The sequence below is a fragment of the Peromyscus eremicus genome, chromosome 8b, assembly GCF_949786415.1.
Source record: "Peromyscus eremicus chromosome 8b, PerEre_H2_v1, whole genome shotgun sequence".
NCBI classification, from domain to species: Eukaryota; Metazoa; Chordata; class Mammalia; order Rodentia; family Cricetidae; genus Peromyscus; species Peromyscus eremicus.
Window position 1 is genome coordinate 10,507,534 of NC_081424.1, and position 19,587 is coordinate 10,527,120.

Sequence of the window (19,587 nt, forward strand, 5' to 3'; positions counted from 1 at the left end):
CCAGCCTAGTGTTCCCTGGAAGAAGTTGAGAGCTTACAGGACCTAGACAACCTCAACCTGACGGCTCTGCAGTGTCCTCCTGGACACTTGGAAGAGGAACCACCTGGGGGTGACCCACATGTTCAGAATGAGCACAGAATGGGGGGTTCTGGGTGTGGAGAGGGCTCTGCCGCATGCTTTGTCCTTTGTTTTAGTTTATAGTTTTCTGCCTTCCCTTAGGCTGTAAGCTGAAGTGTTGGGCCGTACATCCGTATAATTGAGCTTACTGGTACCTGTTTTTTAATTTATATAATGTATGTGAGTGTTTGTCTGCATGGTATGTCTGTCTACCTATGTGCCTGGTGCCCACCAGAGGCAGAGGAAGGCATCAGATCCCCAGGAACTAGAGTTACAGATGGTTGTGAGCCACCATGTGGGTACTGGGAACCAAAGCCAGGTCCTCTGCAAGAGCAGCCAGTGCTCTTAACCACTGAGCATCTCTTGCACCTCTGTTACCTGTTTTTATGGTCATTTGTTGTTGAATTTTACATTTAAGTTTGATGCATTCCCTGGACTCATTCGGCATAGTTTCTTGAGGTTCCTCTAGGCAAATGGTGTAGGACACAGTGAGAGCGTAAGTCTGGACCGAGCACAGGGCTGGTCCCGAAGTCCTACTTCCTGATTCCACACTGTGGACAGAAAGTCCTCTAATCTAGAGTCAGGCTTGGCTGATGGTGCATGCCTGTGATTCCAGCATTTAAGATGCAGAGGCATGAGCCTACAAGTCCAAAGCCAACCTGGATAGCAGAATAATGAGTTCTAGGCCCGCCAGGGCTATATAATGAGATTTAATAATAATGGTAGTGATAATAATAATAATAAAAACAAACAAAAAACCAAAAACCAACAATACAAGAGCTAAATCTAGTTCTTGATTCTCTTCCTCAGAATAGGAGGTGAGCAAAGCTGGTTAATAATCAGATGGTGTAACTGGTTCTGACCATTACATGCATGTACACATAAACATAATACTCAGAGGAGCAACCCTGTGCATGTTTATTGTACAGATCAAGACTCCGGATGTACAGAGGTGAGATTTTGCCTCCCTGCCTGACAGTATGTTCCTGTTGTCTTGCTGCTCACCCCCGCCCGCCACCAATCCTTTCATCTTCCTCCACTAATGTTGTCTTCATTTATTTTTTTTCTCAATTCGGTTGAATGATTATAATGCTAAAATTTCGTTGTGTATTTCAGAAGTTATCAAAAAGAGCATTCTGACATCTTTATAATAAAATGTTATTTGCTAAGTAAATACATGTCGAACGTAAAACCAATGAACGGAAGATTGTGTTTTAAGCATATGAAGTTAATATACTGCAGAGATGTAAGTGGTAAATGATTAGGGAGCTGGGGAGGTAGCTCTTCCAAGAAGGATGGCCTGAATCCAGTCCTCAGTGCCCACGTAAATGCCATGTGTGAAGATGTGAGGCTGTAATCCCAGTGTCGGGGACACGGAGACGGGCAGACCCTGGAGCTCTCTGGCCAGCCAGTCTAGCCCAGTCGGTGCACTCGATGCCAGTAATAGACTCTGTCTCAAGAAAGAGAGTGCATACCTGCGGGTGATATCCCAGGTTGTCCTCTGACCTCCATGCGCACATGCACACATACATGCGCGCGCGCACATACATACACACACACACACACACACACACACACACACACACACACACACCCCATCCACACGTAAAAATGTCATAAGGAAGTGGAATGTGAGTAACTTTTACCTTGTTTTCCACAGTTTGAGTAATGCCACCCTCCGCATGCTTCTGGTCGTGTTTTGCACACATCCACACAGCATCTGTAGATGTGGAGGAAGGGAGGGTAGAGGAATGTGGGATGGACTGGAATTCTGATGCAATCCTCTTGCCTGATGGTGGGAGTGTAGGCTGTGCTCAGAGGAACATGTCTCCTTGGAGAAGAAAGGCAGGGATGATACTGTGAGGTAACGAGGATTGCGCCCTTGAGACAGGCAGGCAGGAGAATTTGCAGGTAGCATATTTAGGATAGAAGCATATGTGGGCTGAGTTGAAATGGGAATCCCTACCCTGGTTAGCCATGTGCTTCCTCCTGGAGGCACCTATGTTAGGGTGTGGAGTGCTGTAGCAGCAGCAACATTCAATTTGGGTCACACATGCTGAACCATATGCTTCTATGATTACTAAGTACAAACAAAATAAAACTTCACTAGTAACAAATATCAGCTTCTCATATAAATGTATTTTTCATTTATTTGGATATTAGAAAAATATGCATCATTTTCAGTTATTATGAACTTTTTATTATCCATTAGGTAGCATATGTAGGGCATTTACAATTTCATATACAATTGGCATGTATGAGATTTGGCTGATACACACTACATATGTGTGTAGTAGGGCTGTAGCTATACAACAACCAACAGAATAAGGAACATTCAACAATCAAAATCGCTTGTGTTTTCTTGTAAAAAGGCGCGCTTTGGTGCTTTAAGAAAAAGAAAAAAGTATATGTACCATGAATTCATATATTATTCATCACGTTAAGACCTGCCAAGCCAGGCTTCATGGCACAAGCCTGTAATCTCAGCCACTCCAGAGGCAGAAGCAGAAACATCACAAGTTCAAGGGCAGCCTGGAAAAGTTAAAGAGAGCTTGTCTACAAAGTAAATAGAATAATGGCGGTACAGATGCTGGCTTAGCCCTAGGCCCATCCTCTGTTCCCATCAAATCAAAACGAAGACCCAGGACGCACACGGGTGGGCTGACAACAGGGAGAACATGTTTAGGGAGAAGAACACAAGAGTACACAGCACTTGATGTCTTAAATCCTTAATGACTTAGGGTTGGAAGCACCATCCAGCCAAACAGTAGTACCATTTGTTGACTTTTTAGAAATAAGAAGGTAGAACTGCTTGTAACATCACATTTATTTGGGGGACATTGGTTCAGGTCAGCACATGGTATCCTTGTTGAAATAAACAAGAATTACAGAAAGTCAGCAGCAAAACCCAATGTTCCCAGAGGGCGATTGATACAGTATTTGTTCTGCTTCTCACGATGAAGACAGACCTTCAGCGTCTCTCCCCAGTGCAAAGCTCACAAATGACTGTCTTGAAAAATGAGAAATGCTTGTGCGTGGTAACAGATAAAGCTATAAATTTAACTTGGGTGGTGATGGGACAAGCCGTGGGGGGAGTGGTTCTAATCCTGTCCACCGAGTCTGTCGATGCATCAGTCCCGGTTAAGGTCTCAGCTTGGTGGTTTGGGTCTCTGCAGACAGTGTGAGTTCATCTGCAGGAGTCCAGAACAGAATGTGAATTTTAGTGTCTTAACAAGCACGCCTGCTCCTAGCTTTAAGAACCTCTATGTCGGGGCTGGAGAGAGAGGCCAGTGGTTAAGAGTACTCCTTAACTGGCTCCTCTTGCAGAGCACCCGGGTTCACTTCCTAGCTCTTACATGCCGGCTCACCACTGTCTGCAACTCCAGGTCTGACATCCTCTTCTGGCCTCTGCAGGCACCAGGCACGTGCAAATATTGCAAAGACGTAATGCAAGCAAAACACCCAGACACTGAAAGTAAATGCGTGAATAAAAAAACCTGTTTTAAAAGAACTGTGTGCCCTTTTCATTCTGAATCCAAAGGCACCAGGTCAACAATGTCAACAGATTTATTTTATTTTATTTTATTTTTAGATTCTCTTTCCATGCTTAGCATGGTGGTGCATGCCTTTAATCTGTGTGAGTTCAAGACCAGCCCTGTCAACATATTGGGGTCCAAGGCTACACAGTGAGACCCTGTCTCAACACAAAGCACTCATTTCCCCACATTCTTTGGCAGTCTGTCTATTAATGGAAACCTTGCCCTAGGAATTCTGCTACAGTCCAGTTTTTTATAGTGCTGTTCCACAGAGTATGACTTCAGCTTTAGCTCACTTGTAATGTCATTGTGCAAACAATAAGTTCTTCATTCCCTAGCCAGCTTGGCCTTTCCAGATTTAATGTAAAGTCAGCTGGCCAGAGGCAGAATGGACTGATGTCACTGTTTGGGAGTTTTGAGATCCCCTCAGAACCAGCTCCCACTCTCCAGCGTGCCTACCAACTGTCCTTAGATTGGCGTGATGCTAGGGGACTGCTGGGTTGGCAGGACTCCTAAGAAACGGTCACCCTGGGGTTTGTCTCCCTGCCTGTGACTTCCAAGTATGCCGATGCTGTCTCAGTGGCTTCCCTGTCAGAACCTGTGAAGCCACCGTTAGGGTTACAGCATATCCTGCTGCTTGTACCATTAGAAGACAAGTTCAGCACTCACACAATCATTCCCTCAAGGCCCCTCCCTTTTTGTTTAAAGTTTATTTATTTTAGAATTTTAATTTTTTTTATTTTATGTGTGTGTGTGTTTTGCCTGCGTGCATGTATGTGCACCATATGTGTCTGTGGAGAGGGTATGGATCCCCTGGAGCTGGAGTTTAAGGAGCAGCGTGTGGGTGCTGGGAACCAAACCTGGGTCTCCTGCAAGAGCAGTGAGTACTCTTTACCGCCAAGCCATTCAACTAAGCCGTGAATGCCCGGTGTGTAGGTGGGAGTTCAGCACAGAAGGGCCTTTTCTGCTTGGTGTTTCTGTTGTGTTATCTTAATGTGAACACCTCCAGTCACTGTTATAAACACTTAGACTTTTATAATTTTTTGAACTTTTATAACAATATATTTTATAACTTTTATAACAATAGCTATCTTGTTATAAAAGTATTTGCAAGAGAATATGCACAGAGAAATTATATGTGTCTATGTCACACGCAGAAGTGTGTCAGTATGGGTCACTCCCAACAGTAGAGTTGCTAGGCCTGTCCGTTAGTTAGGTTTGGGCATGCACCTTTATTTTTTCATTTTATTTTGTATATGTTCATGCATGTGGAGTCCAGAAGTCAGCCTTAGCTGTCATTCTTCAGGAATTTAGTTTTTGAGACACAGTCTCTCCTCTAAGATCTGGGGCTCACCAATGAGGCTAACGGCCTGGCCCGTGAGCTAAGAGGTCCCTCTCTGCTTCCCGCACCTCTGGGATTACAGGTGAGTGTTACCAAGACCTGCTGCTCCCACAGCAAGCACTCAATCATTGAGCTCTCCAGCCCCAGACCACCCCACTGTAGCAGTGAATTCCTTCCACATAAAAGGTTGTTTTAGCTTGGGTGTGGTAGAGCACAGCTTCAGTTCCAGCTACTCAGAAGGCTGAGGCAAAAGGCTCACTTGAGCTCAGGGGTTCAAAACTTGCTGGGCAATGCAACAAAATACCATCTGAAAAATAGGAAGTGATTGGAAACTCCTTATGTAGTGTAGTGCCCTTCCATCTCAGCAAGTGGCTTCCTCCTTCTGGCCATCCAGATACAGGTCAAAAAGAGGAAGAAAGATAGGCCAAAGGGGACTTCACTCTGGGACAAGTCGGCTCCCATATACTCCCTTCTTGACGAGTTCCACAAACTCTTCCTGGAACTCAGGTAGATGGTTACATGTCACTTCAAGGAAAGCTGGAGAACAGAGTCTTCTGGGCCCAGCTCAGAATCGGCATTCTGTTAGTAAAGAAAAGGAAAGTGGAGTGGTCTGTTCTACCAAAAGCAATTAGTTTTTCAGTATTACTGATATAATGGCCCCCTAAAAGGATTTGCATCCCCTCCCTAACCCTCTCATCGTCAAATCCAGTGCTGTCTTAATTGGCTATCAGGAAATTCTCAATCTTAATCAAGAACACTTTTCCTGCTGTATTTGGATTGTGTGGTTGACTTGAAGCATGAGAATGGCTTGTAAGGGAACTCACGTATCTGAGTTGAATGTGTAAATGCTTCCGAAGTGTAAGGTAACAAACTATTTAATCTGATTATTTGTTACTGACTCCATTGCAAAAGGTAGCTTTCATTGACCCTGGAGAATCTGCTCAAGTCTAGTGGGCTAACCCTAGTCTCTCCTGGATGCCTGCTTTCTTTTCCATGCATGTCCACAAATAGCATCACAGCAAATTAAAGTAATTTTCTGATTGATGTAAGGAGCAACCAAAGAAAGCTTGGATTTGGTGCCAGAATATCTCACAGTACAAGCAGAGTGCAAGTACTGGCCCATTTTGTGGCATTTTAGTTGATAATTATTTCTCCAAGAGCACATTATTTGGCTATATGGCAGCAATCCAGTGTCATTCCAGAGGCATTGGACAAGCAGATGCGAACGATCACTATAGTAAATGTACTCTTCTTTTTGCCAAGTGGAAGTAGGCTATTCAGGAGGAAAGGGAAGAAACGGAAGAATACCAATTTTCTCTGAACCAGAACACGTCTGGCGTAACTTAGTTTAAAACTGTGGTGCATAAAATCATGAGGTTTTTCTCTTGTGCGTGGCAAAGGTTCTCATGGTTCATAGAAAATTAATCTTTTAGAAACTTGCAGTGAGTATATAATGTGTATTACATGTCATTGTTACTGGTTTATAAAAACTTCCTCGTGCATTTTTCTTTAGATCCCAAACTGCTAAATTCTATCAGAAGAATGAAAAGGAATTTTCTGGGAGGTCTAATTGTGTGAAAGAAAAAGGGAATCCTAGGTTTCCATATTCATGACATGTTTTAGGGACATGGTCACTGTGCCTGGGGGAGAGATGGGTGTTAAGTAGAGAACAGCCTGTGGGTAAATCAAGGACAAAAGAGATTCCCTTCAGAATGGCCCAATGCTCCAGGATGGACATCTGAACCCTGTAGAAACTTGATAAATGAATGTGGCACTTTAAATGAGATCCCCCCATAGGCTCATCTATTTGAATGCTGAGGCACCAGGGAGTGGCACTATCTGAAAGGATTAGAAGGGTGAGGAGGTGGGGCCTTGTTGGAGGAAATGCGCACTGGGGGTGCCTTTGAGGTTTCAGAAGCCCAGGCCAAGGCCAGAGTCTCTCTCTCAGCCTGCTGATCAGGATGTAGCTCTCAGCTATGCTCCAGCACCACGTGTGCCGCCATGCTTCCCGCCATGACGGTGATGGACGAAACTTTGAAACTGTGAGCCAGCCCCCAGCTAAGTGCTTTCCTTTATAAGAGCTGCCTTGGTCTTGGTGTCCTTTCACGGCGACAGAACCGGGACTAAGGCAGGTGAGATGTTCCCTGAGATGGAGTGTCCAGTTCAGGACTTGGGTGGGCTGCTCTCGTATCCCGTAGTAGAGGAAGGAAAGGAGTGAACTCAGCAGATGTGTCTGTACAAGAGGACTGCAACATGGAGCAGCAGCCGACTGAGACAGTGAGCAGTTCAGATTGACTGCATCAGCAGGATGATATCTGAGGAGTCTTCTTTCTCCTGCCCTTTATTCACGGCTCATTGTCACAGAGCCTAAAGTATCCTCAGGAGAGCCGGGCTAGAACATCACAAAGTGCTGGAGCCATGTCTGTCTCCTTCTGCTCTGGCTGTAGGGATTGTGTCTCATGAAAAGGTGGAGAAGAAAGCGGGCTAGAAAAGTTCTGTCCCGTGCCATCTCTTGCAGTTAAGGACTTGTGAGTAGTTTATTCGTTGAAATAGTGGGCTGTCGAGAACTGCAGGGACCTCAGATGGGGCTTTCTCATCCATAAGCCTCTGGGATCAGAGGCATGGGAGCTTCCTATCCCAGCAGCGGCAGCGGCAGCGGCAGCTCCCTCTTTGCCTGCCCTTCCAGATGGGATGTTGCTTATAGCTGTGGCTGCTCTGGAATTCATTACATAGCCCAGCCTGGCCATGAACTCCTGGTTCTTCTGCTTCAGCTCCCCAGGTGCTGTGGTTACTGCCTGGCAACAGTGTGTTTTGCATCAGTTCCCCCTCTGTCCCTTGTTCTCCTAGTTGGGACAGTGAGGAGTAGAGCGTGCTGCTACCACCAGTAAGCTCAAGTTAATGACTGCACATTCGGTAGGCTGTCCAGAAACCTTGAGTTAGCGCTCCTACGGCTTTAGAATAGGCAGTACGCATGTCTTCCTTTCAAGTGGTTTATTGCGAAGATACAGTTTTCCTTGAGTGATGGTCTGGAACAGGGTTGCTGTAATTTGTCTGCAAGACTTGCAGAGACAAGACAGCTGGGGTGGGGGCGGGTCTTCTAGACTAGATTGTTACATTTTTAAGAAGCCTGTACCTTGCTTCTCTGTCCAAAAGTTACTGTTTCCAGGGCCTGGCCATCTTCTTACTTGGGAAGACATAGATGTACTCCGATTCTGAGGTCATAGCTGTTTAGGAGAACCAGATAGACTTGTTTCTGTAGAAATGGCTAATAGTATGGGGTAATACTGTTTCACATGATGCCTCCGAGAGCTGAAAGTACATTGCTTTAAGAAGATGCCATTGAACCTGAAAATGCCTGGGCAGTATCTATTCCTGTGTATTTCTCTTCCTTTGTTTTGATGTAAAGGGATTAACCTTACCTTTCCACACATGCAGTAATTTGTTAAATCTTAGTAAAGACCCAGTATTTGGTTGTTCTGTGAGTTCAATGCATTTCCCATTAGCAAGTGAACAACCTAGTCAGAAAGAGCTGGAATGTCAGGTGACCCAGATGATGGACTTTAAGGACGTGAAGAAAAGAATTTCCCAGCTAACCTTGCCAAGTTAGAGTCTACCATGGCAGCTGTTGTCAGCCAGGGGCTCCTGTGTCAGCCCATGTGTGGGACTAGTGACCCCTGGAGAACTGTAAGACCTGCTGGCTGAGCCCTGGTTCCGTCCCCAGCTCCTGTGCTCTGTCCTCCTCCTCTCAGACGCTTCTTTCACCTGCAGTAACAAGCAGGGTCTGAAAAAAGCTTCCTAGCCGGGCGGTGGTGGCGCACGCCTGTAATCCCAGCACTCGGGAGGCAGAGCCAGGCGGATCTCTGTGAGTTCGAGGCCAGCCTGGTCTACAGAGCAAGATCCAGGAAAAGGCGCAAAGCTACACAGAGAAACCCTGTCTCAAAAAACAAAAAAACAAAACAAACAAAAAAAAAGCTTCCTGAATCCCTTTACTCTTTCAAGTACCCAGTTACCGGAATTTTCCATTCCTACTATGTGTTTACCTTTCTTTTAAAAAAATACTTGTTTTTGAGATTATGATTACATCATTTCTTCCCTCCACACCTTCCCATATACCCCCCAATTCATAGTGTCTTCTTCTTTCATTTTTATTACGGGGGGGGGGGGTATTAAATTCCTAGATACATAAATAAAACCTGCTCAGTCTGTATAGTGTTGCTTGTATATATGTCTTCAGGGCTGACCATTTGATATTAGATAACCAGTCGGTCTGCCCTTTCCTGGGGAAGACTCTTTCTGCTCTCAGTATTCCTTAGTTGCCTGGAGTTCTTGGTGTGTGGCTGAGGCCTCGTGGGCTTTTCCCTTCCACATTTGCATGTCCGTAGCGCTTGTTCAGCGCATGTTTAGGCAGAGCCATCTTGGTGAGACTTCATGGGTGGAGCACCTGACACTTGTTGGAGACACAGTATCATAGCAGACCCCCTGTTCTGGCTCTTACGGTCTTTCTGCCCCCTCTTCTGGAATATTCCCTGAGTATGGGATCTGTGTTGTCGGTGTGTCATTTGGGCCTGGGCTTTACAACTCTGCATTTTGATTGGTTGTGGTTTTCTGTAAAGGACTTCATCTGCCCCAAAGAGACGTTTCCTTGGTGAGGGGTGAGAAGGATACTTACCCGGGTGGATCCAAGAGAAGGATGTGCAGGATCGTGGTTAGCTCTTACAGATTCTCTTACGACAGTCCTGGGTTCCCCTTGGGTTTCCTTTGGACAATAGGTGTTACACTACCACTGATGCCTTGTTCTAGGAGCTTGAACCTGGTATAACTACTAAAACGACACACTCCTGTTGTATGTAGTCTTTAGAAAAGCTGATTTATCCTGTGTGTACTCAACCTCCTTAACTCATCATAGCACAGGGAGCAGTCTGATATTATATAATCTAGATTTTAAGTTTAAATGAGTGGCCCAGTGGAAGCTTTTCCAGAAAATGCAGTGTTGGTGTGTGAGGTTGTGTTTAGTCTGTGGAAGAACCTTTTCTCATCGGATCATTTGATGTGGATGTTGGAGCTGGCTGGTGCTCGTCTGTCTGTGTAATTGGTACCCAGCCAGTGTCCTGGAGTCACTGGTTGATTCATTTCAATGTTTAGCGGTATCATTATGTTGGTCGTCAGCCGCTTTTGCATCCTGTGGTTTTTGAATCCTGTGGAACCAGTATAGTGAAGCATGGCGCGTACAGTGTGCGGGGGGAGGGAGGGGGGATGGCTGCACACACACGTGAGGTGATAGTATGGGAGGGGGCTCCCCAGAGGCTCCACGTTAGCTGAGCCTCAGTGGTGTGTGGAGAGACTGGGGTGCTCCTGGCCTGAATCTCCACAGAACTGGCATTGTCGCACTCTCCGTTCCTAGGAGGAAAAACCCAGCAGTTACTTTGTTTGGAGTTGTCAGCTTTAGGTGTTGGTATGTGGTGGCGGCCCCCTTCATGGCTCCTTTCACCCTGACTCACGGTGTTAGCATAATCAACACAGACACTTGAAAGAGCGCCTGTTTCCAGATGCACACACTTGTCCAAACTTCTTTCTTTAGTTCAGGAAGGTGTCTTCTCCCTTCCCAGCCTCTCGGTGTATGTCACTGTTTCATTGTGCCTACGCACTGGCATGGCTTTCAGACCTACCAAAAAAAATGTTACTTTTGAAATAGCAAGACAACAGAGAACAGGCTTTCTGAGTTGTAGCATCCAGAGAGCTGGAAACAGTTGCGTTTGTGGATGCTGAAGCCGGTAAGGTCCTCCGGGATCTCAGCTGCGGATCTCAGCTGGATCTCAGCTGCCAGCTGTCAGGTGGACCCCACCTCCGGACACCTCCACAGCCAGCCCTTGGTTTTGTTGTGCTCACTCTCCGTGGTTCCTGTGGCTGCAGGTTTGGGTGTCAAGAGAGGAGTCGCTGCATCTGCGGCACTCATGCAGCGTCCTCCCGGAGTCTCTGGTTGAGGTTGAACAGAAGCCTCGACTGTTGTCACTTGGCAGGCAGAGGACATCATATTTGAAGAGTCACGTAATCTTAAAGCAGGCTAATCTTTTTCTGGCTTAATAATGGGCTCATTACATGTTTGAAATAGTATAAAGTGGAGCCCCTGTTTCAGATTAAGCCTCATCCTAGCAGTCCAGGGCCCTAGCAGACATTCGCCTGATGTGTCTGGGTGAGGATCTGTGGCATACTGCCAGTTCTTTGAGGACCTGGTTTCAGGCCTCCCAAGGAGGGCCAGGTCCTTCTGCCTTGACTCAGTCAGGGACTGCTTTTCCCTCAGCACAGAAGCCACCCAACATGAGAATTGTACGTCAAGTTCCTTGGTCCCAGGTAGTACAGCCTCCCTGTTAGTACAGCTGCTGTGAGAACTTAACTGAGACAGCACATAGTAGAAGAGCTTTGGAGTTAGCCAACAGGCTGGATTGGCAGCACCAACCTTACTGGACAGGTTCTTAACCTTTCCACATGTGGCTCAGCTTCCTGTGTGTGAGGAAGAGAAAATGAGATAGGATTGGCCAGGCACAGAGCGGTGGTCCTGGGAGTCAGCGAACACCGTCATTGACTTCAGATTGCGGGTGAAACAGACACTGTTCTGAATTTCCTTTCTTGTGTGCTTGCTTGGAGTAGTCTTGGATCCAGGGTTTGTTGTTTGTGATTGTGAGTGAGTAATGAAGCCCCTGAGATACCTCCTGAGATAGACTTAAGAGACCACTCTCATCCCAGGTAGGTCTTAGCTGCCCTCTGCCAAGGCCTTGCTCCGTTGACCAGTCTACACACACTCGTTCTGTTCCTCTCGTCCCTCTAACAGAACCTTCGGTCCATGTTAGAGTGGGTTGGCATCTCTACCTCCCCTGGGTGAGACTCGTGAACTGGAAAGTAGCCTAAATGCTGCTTCAGACTTAGTGGAAGCTTCCTCCCAGCCCCAGGAAGGCTCTGGCCTTGGTCATCATCACATCTCATCCTAAAGTGCAATTCAGATCCATTTTGTGGCTCCAGCAGGGCCCTTCCCACCAATTCAGTGATTAAATGGGAGTGCTTTGAGTACTCAAAACTATAAACCAGGCCCTGTATCAGGGTGCGCGTGCATGCGTGTGCGTGCATGTGTGTACGCACGCGTGTGTTTTAGGCTTTTCAGCTGGTGTGGATATCTACACCGCTGACTTGAGATTGTGTCTCTGGGTGACACTACCTGTATGCCTCAAGGCCAGGAGGTCTGACTTTGCCTCATCCCTGTTGCCGCTCACCGGCTGATTGGATTTAGCTGTGGCCTCTGGTTTGTTCTTTCTTTCTTTCACTGTAAAGTTGTGGCCACTATTTCCCAGGCCACCTTTTCCCCATATCCCTTCATACCAAGCTTCCTGCCCTGATTGCTTGTCTAGAGTTATGAAAGTGATTCTCAATGTTCTGGCATTTTCCTGAGTTATGGATGTGTATTTCTAATGCCCATTTTTCCTTTTTCTATACGAACTGTTTTCAAACTGGAAAATGATGCTGCCTTTTTTTTTTTTTTAAATCTCAGATAAAGATTGGGTTGATAAAATTATTTTGTTGTACATTGCAAAATAAATGTCAGAAATGTTCTGTAATTCCTTGGCTTTTAACTCTCTGACACGTTGATTTTATATGGCTAGATGAACATGGTTTTTAAAGGGGAATTTCAGCAGCGTATATTTAAAACATCCCATGGGAGAGGGAAACAGTTTGAAAACCTTGGGAGAAATGCCTGGAAGCGTTGGCCAAATGCCACCATTTAACCTGCCTTGTGGAGACTCGTGGACAGTGTACCTGTGGCTGCTTCCTCTGTCTGGGTCTAGACTGGAGTGGGAAGTAGGCAGCCTGGGGGGAGGGAGGTGCTGCAAGGGGTGGGTGTGGGCAGTGGCTGCAAGGCTGCCAGGGTTCTGTGTGTGCCGGAAGTGCAAGTTTGGCTGGGAGGAATGGAATGTTCCCTCTTTCCCTCCAAGAGCAGAAACAGCTGTGGAATAGCTTGAAAAGACAATTGCTCAGTGAAAAACTAATATATATATATTATGATATTAAAATAAAGTCCACACTAGAAAACCCACCGCCACTGTGGTCGTGTGCTGGCTCTCTCTCTACAAGATTAAGGAGAGCTCGCTTCCCAACTAGGAGTTCCAGAGTGAAAATGGACTGTCCTTCTGCTCATCGGACACCTATTTTATTTCCCGTCACTGGCTCACTGCATGAAAACTTTAAAAAATGTTTCCAGGGGACATCTGTGGGTAGAGAATTACTGTCAGCAAATTTAACGGGAAATCTTGTTTCTAGCTGGAAATACAATCCTTCAGCCAAGTTCCCAACAATATTTATTTTAGAACATCGTTGTTTTTTAAGGTCCTTTAATGGTTTAAACTTTGAAGGCTTTGGACAAGAGCAAGGGTAGAAACAGACGAACTTGTCTTACACATCAGAGTCGATTGCGCAAACCTTTTAGGGAAGGGTTATTTATGTTTTTATCAAGCCGAAAGGCTTGGGTTTTGGCCACTGTAGATAGTACGTATGAAATACTGTTTTTCTATGTTCAGGCCTGCCGCCACACTTCAGGGTTTTGCCCTGATACTTGGTTCGTTTTCACTGATCGTGTTAGTTAGTCCCAAGGAGACGGATTCTGGAGAGTAGACAGCTGACGGCTGGTGCCCAGCAGTCTGCGCCGGGAGAGGTGAGGGTCTACCCCGGGGGCTTCCCTCTGCTTCCTGCTGGGGACTGAGCAGAAGGGAAGCTGCCCACATAGAATGAGGTCGAGGATCCTTGCCCAGCGGTTTGTCATGAAGAGCTGCTAGAACTGGGTGTTGGTTTTCAAATAATTACCTTAACCCCCTGCTTTACTCTGACCCCAGTTCTTACCCGTAACCTCCTAAGTCTTGGAGACTTGGACTCAAAGGATGTCGCTACACTGTTACCAAACCTGGGACGCTGGGAGTCAGTAAGCTGAACTGCTGAATCAGTCATCAAAATGCTAAAGAGGGGAGATTCGGTGGTTCTTAGTCCTGATTACAAGTTAGGATAAGGGGGGGGGGGGCAGCGCTAAAATGTCCACACCTCGACGCAACTGCTGGAGCTCTGGGGATGGGACGTGGGTGAGGAAAGTCTCCCCGGGGGACTCAAATAGACAGCCAGGGTGGAGAATTGCTACAGAGTAAAGCCAAGAGTCTTGTCTGAAACTGCCTTTGAGAGGCCCTTTCAGGCCAGCCATGGCACTTCCCAGGCAGTTCTTCTTCCTGTGGCTGACCTGCATGCTCTGCTGTGGCTCACCAGCCTCCGTGGCTCTCTGTGACTCACCCTTTACGTTGAACTGTCCCTGCGACCCTAGCCACCTGTGGTTCAGCAGGAGCAAGTATTGGAATCCAGGCACTGAGCAACTTTGTTCCAGATCGTCAGCGCCCACAAGACAAGCCCTGAGACCGCCTTAAGAGACGTGCTCTGTGTAAGAGCCAGATGAGCACTTCTGGAAACTAGCCGTTGGCAGTGTCTCCCGAGTCCCTCCTAAAGACCAGCGGGCTCCTAAGTTGGTGACCATAACACACTTTCTTACTTTATAGGCAGCCCAGAATAGGGAGAGGACGAGGAGGGGGGGGGGAGGGAGAGAGAGGAGGGGGAGGAGGAGGAGGAGGGCAAGGAACTGTCGTCTTTGCAAAAAAGGCAGGGCTTTTAAAAGTTAAATTACACAACTTTTTTTATTTTTAAAGTGAGTAGATTTCTCTTTGCTGTTGCTGAGAAAGATAAATTGATACCACATGTTGCTTCCAGACAAGCCCTCTCTGTGTTCCAGGGAAAGCACATGCAGCTGGTGTCTGGGTTAGTGGAGTCTCCACAAGGTAAACATGGCATGGAAGGAGCTGAAACAGATGCAGAGTAGCAGCAGTTCAGAAATGTCCCGTTACTGGCACAGCACCTTAGAAGCTTTTCAAAGTTTGTAACCCTTTCTTGGAGGGCGCCACCCTCTCCCGTTCTGACTTAACGCACACGCAAACAGTGAGGTTCAGGACGTTGCTGCTTCTGTATATGGGGTCTGACAGTTGAGGAGAGCTGTGCTTGGCGCCCGGCTGGGGAGTGTTGCATGCTGAGCTTCACAGAACCCTCACAAGGATCCTGGCTCCTCCACAGAGGCAGCTGAGGTTCAGATCGCAGGCCAGTGTCATCGCCCGCCCCGACAGACAGGCTGAGCTCAGCGCTCTGGGGCCTGGCTGGGCTTTGCCGACTTCCACCGTGACCACCCTGTAAACGAGTGGTCGATACTCTGCCATTCCACGCAGCTTCTCTCTGACTCCCGTTCTGTTTTGAGTCCCCCTGTCTTCATAATGATGTGGTATCTGTTGAAGGGTCATGGGCACCTTCCCATCAGCACTGAGTGTATTTGGCGACAGAGAGCTGCTGGTTACATCGAGAGAGGAACGATCAGATTCTAACCAGTCATCTTTGTGCCGATGTCTTTTAGGTGGGCCGGCAACAGGCTCTTTAGGCAGCGGCCCACATAGTGTGTGTGCTCTGCGTGACTGTGACCTGCCACTCCCAACACGGTGCCTCCCCCACGAACCTTTTGCACGTGCCTCCTGGAACAGTAGGCCACGAACTGTAGCCACAGTCAAGGGACCAGGCTTGGCCCCAGTACAGGCCTGTTCGGTGTAAGCTATTTCATAGAACTGAAGGCTGGCGCAGAATGAGATGGGCGTTATTCTTAGCTTTGCTCCCAGACTGGAGACGTACGTCTCTTGAGGTTTTCTAAATCTCGGCGTTCCAACTGGAGGAAGAGCTGGCGTGTTTGCCTGTGGTACTCACTTTCTTGTAACTCATCAGAATCTTGAGTTTTCAGTAACTGGAGCTGCTCACAAGGTCTTTATGGGGTGGCCCCTGGGCAACTGTAGTGATGTGATAGAATGGCCCAGGAAATCATCGCCCTAGTTTTCTGGCCAAGTGAACTTCACAGTGTACTGAATTGTGTATATGAGTAGGCTTTGTAGGCTTAGAAAAATCACACGTGATAGAACTAGAGTTTAGCAAACCATGTCTTAGTTACCTTCAGCTGCCATCCCCACACTACAGTAAAACCTTGGAAATTTAGGTCATTTCTTAGGGTGATACATAAATTAATGGAAAACCATAGGGTGGTGGTGGTGGTGGTGGTGGTGGTGGTGGTGGTGGTGGTGATGTGTTTTTGGGTTGGGAATTTTTGAGGGTTTTTTTTGGTTTGTTTGTTTTGGGGTTTTGTTTTGTTTTGCAAGACAGGGTTTCTCTGTATAGGCCTGGCTATCCTGAAATGTTCTATAGACCAAGCTGGCTTTGAATTTTTGAGCTTTACCTGCCTCTACCTCCTGAGTGCAGGGATTAAAGGCGTGGGCATTACCACTGCCAGGCACAATAGAGTTTTTTGTTTTGTTTTGTTTTGTTTTGTTTTTCGAGACAGGGTTTCTCTGTGTAGCTTTGCGCCTTTCCTGGAACTCGCTTTGGAGACCAGGCTGGCCTCGAACTCACAGAGATCCGCCTGGCTCTGCCTCCCGAGTGCTGGGATTAAAGGCGTGCGCCACCACCGCCTGGCCAATAGAGTTTTTTTAATGGTAGTTTTCCTGAGATTAAAGTGGAGGAGACTCTTATAGAACCTCATTTTTCACCTTTTTTTTTTTTAATCTTTCTTGTTTGGATAAAACTGAGGTGGAAAGCTAATCATTAGACCTCTGACCTCTGAGGAAAATACATCTGTGGCATCTAGCCTTGGCAGGGCAAGGGCATTTGAACAGTGATGGACAGGTGAGCTATGTTTATTGGCTTTTGTCAGTGCCCCACCTTCAGACTGTGGATATTATAAATGCAAGTTGTCCAGACTGCATGGAGAGGCTGCTGGGACTGGCCTGTCAGGGTGGTGTGGCCCAGTTCTGGTTGGCGTTGCCTTAGTAGTAAAGGAGCTAGAAAAACCTGTCTGAGCACCGTAGATAATGACCTCAGGGAATGTATTCTGCTATTAGTGAACCTCTAAAATGAGAGGCCAGTGAAGGCTGGCCGCTAAAGCCAGTCTCTGTGTGTAGGAACCCGGTGGACGGTCTCATTGGTTAGTGTGGGCATACTGCCTCCCCTCCAGAAGGGAACTCCACAACAACAGAAGGCCTTTTTACAAAGACTAGGAAAAGGCCTCTACATTTCAAAGTATTTCATAAAGAAAATCACAGTAAGATGATATTCTATGTGTTTCCCTTTTTTCTTAAAGCAGAGTTATTCTGGGTGCTTTTCTGAACTGTCGGTACAAGCACATTACATGAGGACTTCTCGTTAACCTGAAGGGCCAGAGGAAAAGCATGGCTTGAAAGTTGGCAAACCTGCCTCTGGTTTTGGTTTCTGTGCGTTGGCTGGTAGGCTATTTCCTATCTCTGAGCCTGGCCTTCGTGTGCAGAGTCAGGGGCCCTGATAACTGCCGCAGCCTTGACATGAAGATTGGAGGCCGTGACTACGTTCAGTAGCCAGAGGTGACCTGGCAGATCTTCTTCAGAGCTTCGCTTTGTAATTAGGGACCAGGACAGGAGGCCAGTCTTCATGACCCACCCTGCTCTGACACCCAAGGCACTGGCCTCCCTTGCCAGGTGTCCAGGCCCTTACAGAAGCTTGCTGTCTCTCTAATTTTAGCCACTGGTAATTGCAGAAAATTATAATATACATCATTGGGGGTTAGAGTCATAGATGGCTGTCAGAAAAATCCATAAAATGTTTCATTGGTCTTTTGGTAGGTTTTGGAATTGGTAGCAGTAAAATACATTTTAAAAAATACTGTTCCCTATTACACAGGATCACTGAATGTCTTAAGATGGCTCATTTTTGTAAATGTTTGGTGTTCATGTGAACTCTTCCCAGAATTCACAGCAGTGAAGCTGACAGGTAGGAATGATGGGGGGGTGTCTGCATTGCACCCCTAAAGCCTCAGGACCAGCTTACTTTTCACCCTGAAGTTTGTGTTTACATTTTTACTGAATGAGCTGAATTACCCATGTACTCAAAGAGGGACTGCTGTGTTCTTCTCCGCAAGCGTGTGCCAGGAATGCACTTCATAGAGAAGGCATCCTGTTTCAAAGAAATAAAATTCCCAACCGTTAGTACACTTGCCATTATTCTTTTTAAAAAGCAGTGGAGTGTGGAAAGGGAGCAGGGTCTGTAGTCTCCTGGGCAAGGCCTGCTTCTCTGGGTCCTCGGGTGATGCCTGCTGTCTGCCCATCCTGGTGGCAGTTGTGGAGATGGCGCTGTGACTGTAAGTGCTGGTGTGCTTTACCCAGCCTGGACTGCGGTCGCTTCTTGGATAGGATCGTGCATTAGGAATACTGTGGATTTTCAGTTATTTACTTGTGACAAAATCCTGTTGACTTTCTGTGTTTTAAAAACAATCTGGTAGAACACATGTATTTGTATCTTCTACATAAATACAGTTGATGGTTGCCAAGTTCTTTTTAAATGTGACTTTTAGAATTGTTCATAATTTAATATGCAGTATTATTAGGCAATGTCTTTCGTCTTTAACTTGCCAGTAAAAACTCATCTGGCCTGCAGGTGCTCTTCCAGATGTGGGGAACACCATCAGCTCTTTCCCTGTTGCATGCATAGAAGGCATTTTACAGATTAGAGTGAGCTTCCCCCAGGCTCTGAGCACTCTTCACTATGAACCTGTACTTCATAAGAGGAGGGGAAAAAAACCCTGAAAGCATAGCGTGACTGGTGTCTGCAGTGCATTATCATCTGTCATTGTTCTGTCGTCCATGGCAGGGAGGGGTGGCTGGATGTTATCATGGCCCTGATGAAGATGGGAACCCGCTGTGGTTGCAGACAGATGAAATGATTTGTTTGGGGTCACATGCTTGGCCAGTGGCAGAGAGATGGCTGGGCCTGGTGATCTTTGACAACTGGGTGTATCCACTAAGCCAGGAGGGAGATTCTTGCAGTGAGTTCAAATCATTGGGACTTTAAAGGGGTTCACCCTACATTAAAAGGGGGGCAGGGAGATTTTGTCTTAGATATATAGAAAACTTGTGAAAATAAAACAATCCGCATGTATCCACCATTGAGTGTCCCCTCTTAACACCCTACAGTGTACAAGTGTCACAGTGGATGAACCAATATTTATCATTATTATGAACTGAAGTCTGTACATGCTAATCAGACTTCCCAGGTTATTTTATAATTTTTTTTTTTTTTTCTGTGATGTGATCCCACCCAGCTCTAGTTCCCATGTCCCTTTGTCTCTCTGGCTGCTATGGTTCTGGGAGCACTAAGCAGACTTTTGTCCCTTAAAGTGGGATTCATGTTTTTCTTATGATTAGTCTGGGGTTTAGGTTTTGGGAAAAGACTGATGAAAAGCTGCATTTTCAGTGCATTTTATCTAGGATGCACACTAGCAGTGTGCTGGTCCCTGTTAATGGAGGCCTCGGCCACCCAGCGGACACAGCGTCTGTCAGATTTCTCCACTACAAATTACTTTTTCCCCCTTTCATACTGTACTCTTTGGAAGGAAGTCACTCAACCCACACTTCCTGAGGCTGCAGAATGTATAAATGAGGCAAATTCTTCTAAATGAGAGACTTACTCCTT

General features: G+C 46.6%; 1 protein-coding gene across 1 annotated transcript in view; it reads left to right on the forward strand.

Moving 5' to 3' along the window:
* Positions 1-19,587, forward strand: part of Foxo3 (forkhead box O3) — a 98,207-nt gene that overhangs the window by 60,145 nt on the left and 18,475 nt on the right. The window lies entirely within an intron of this gene.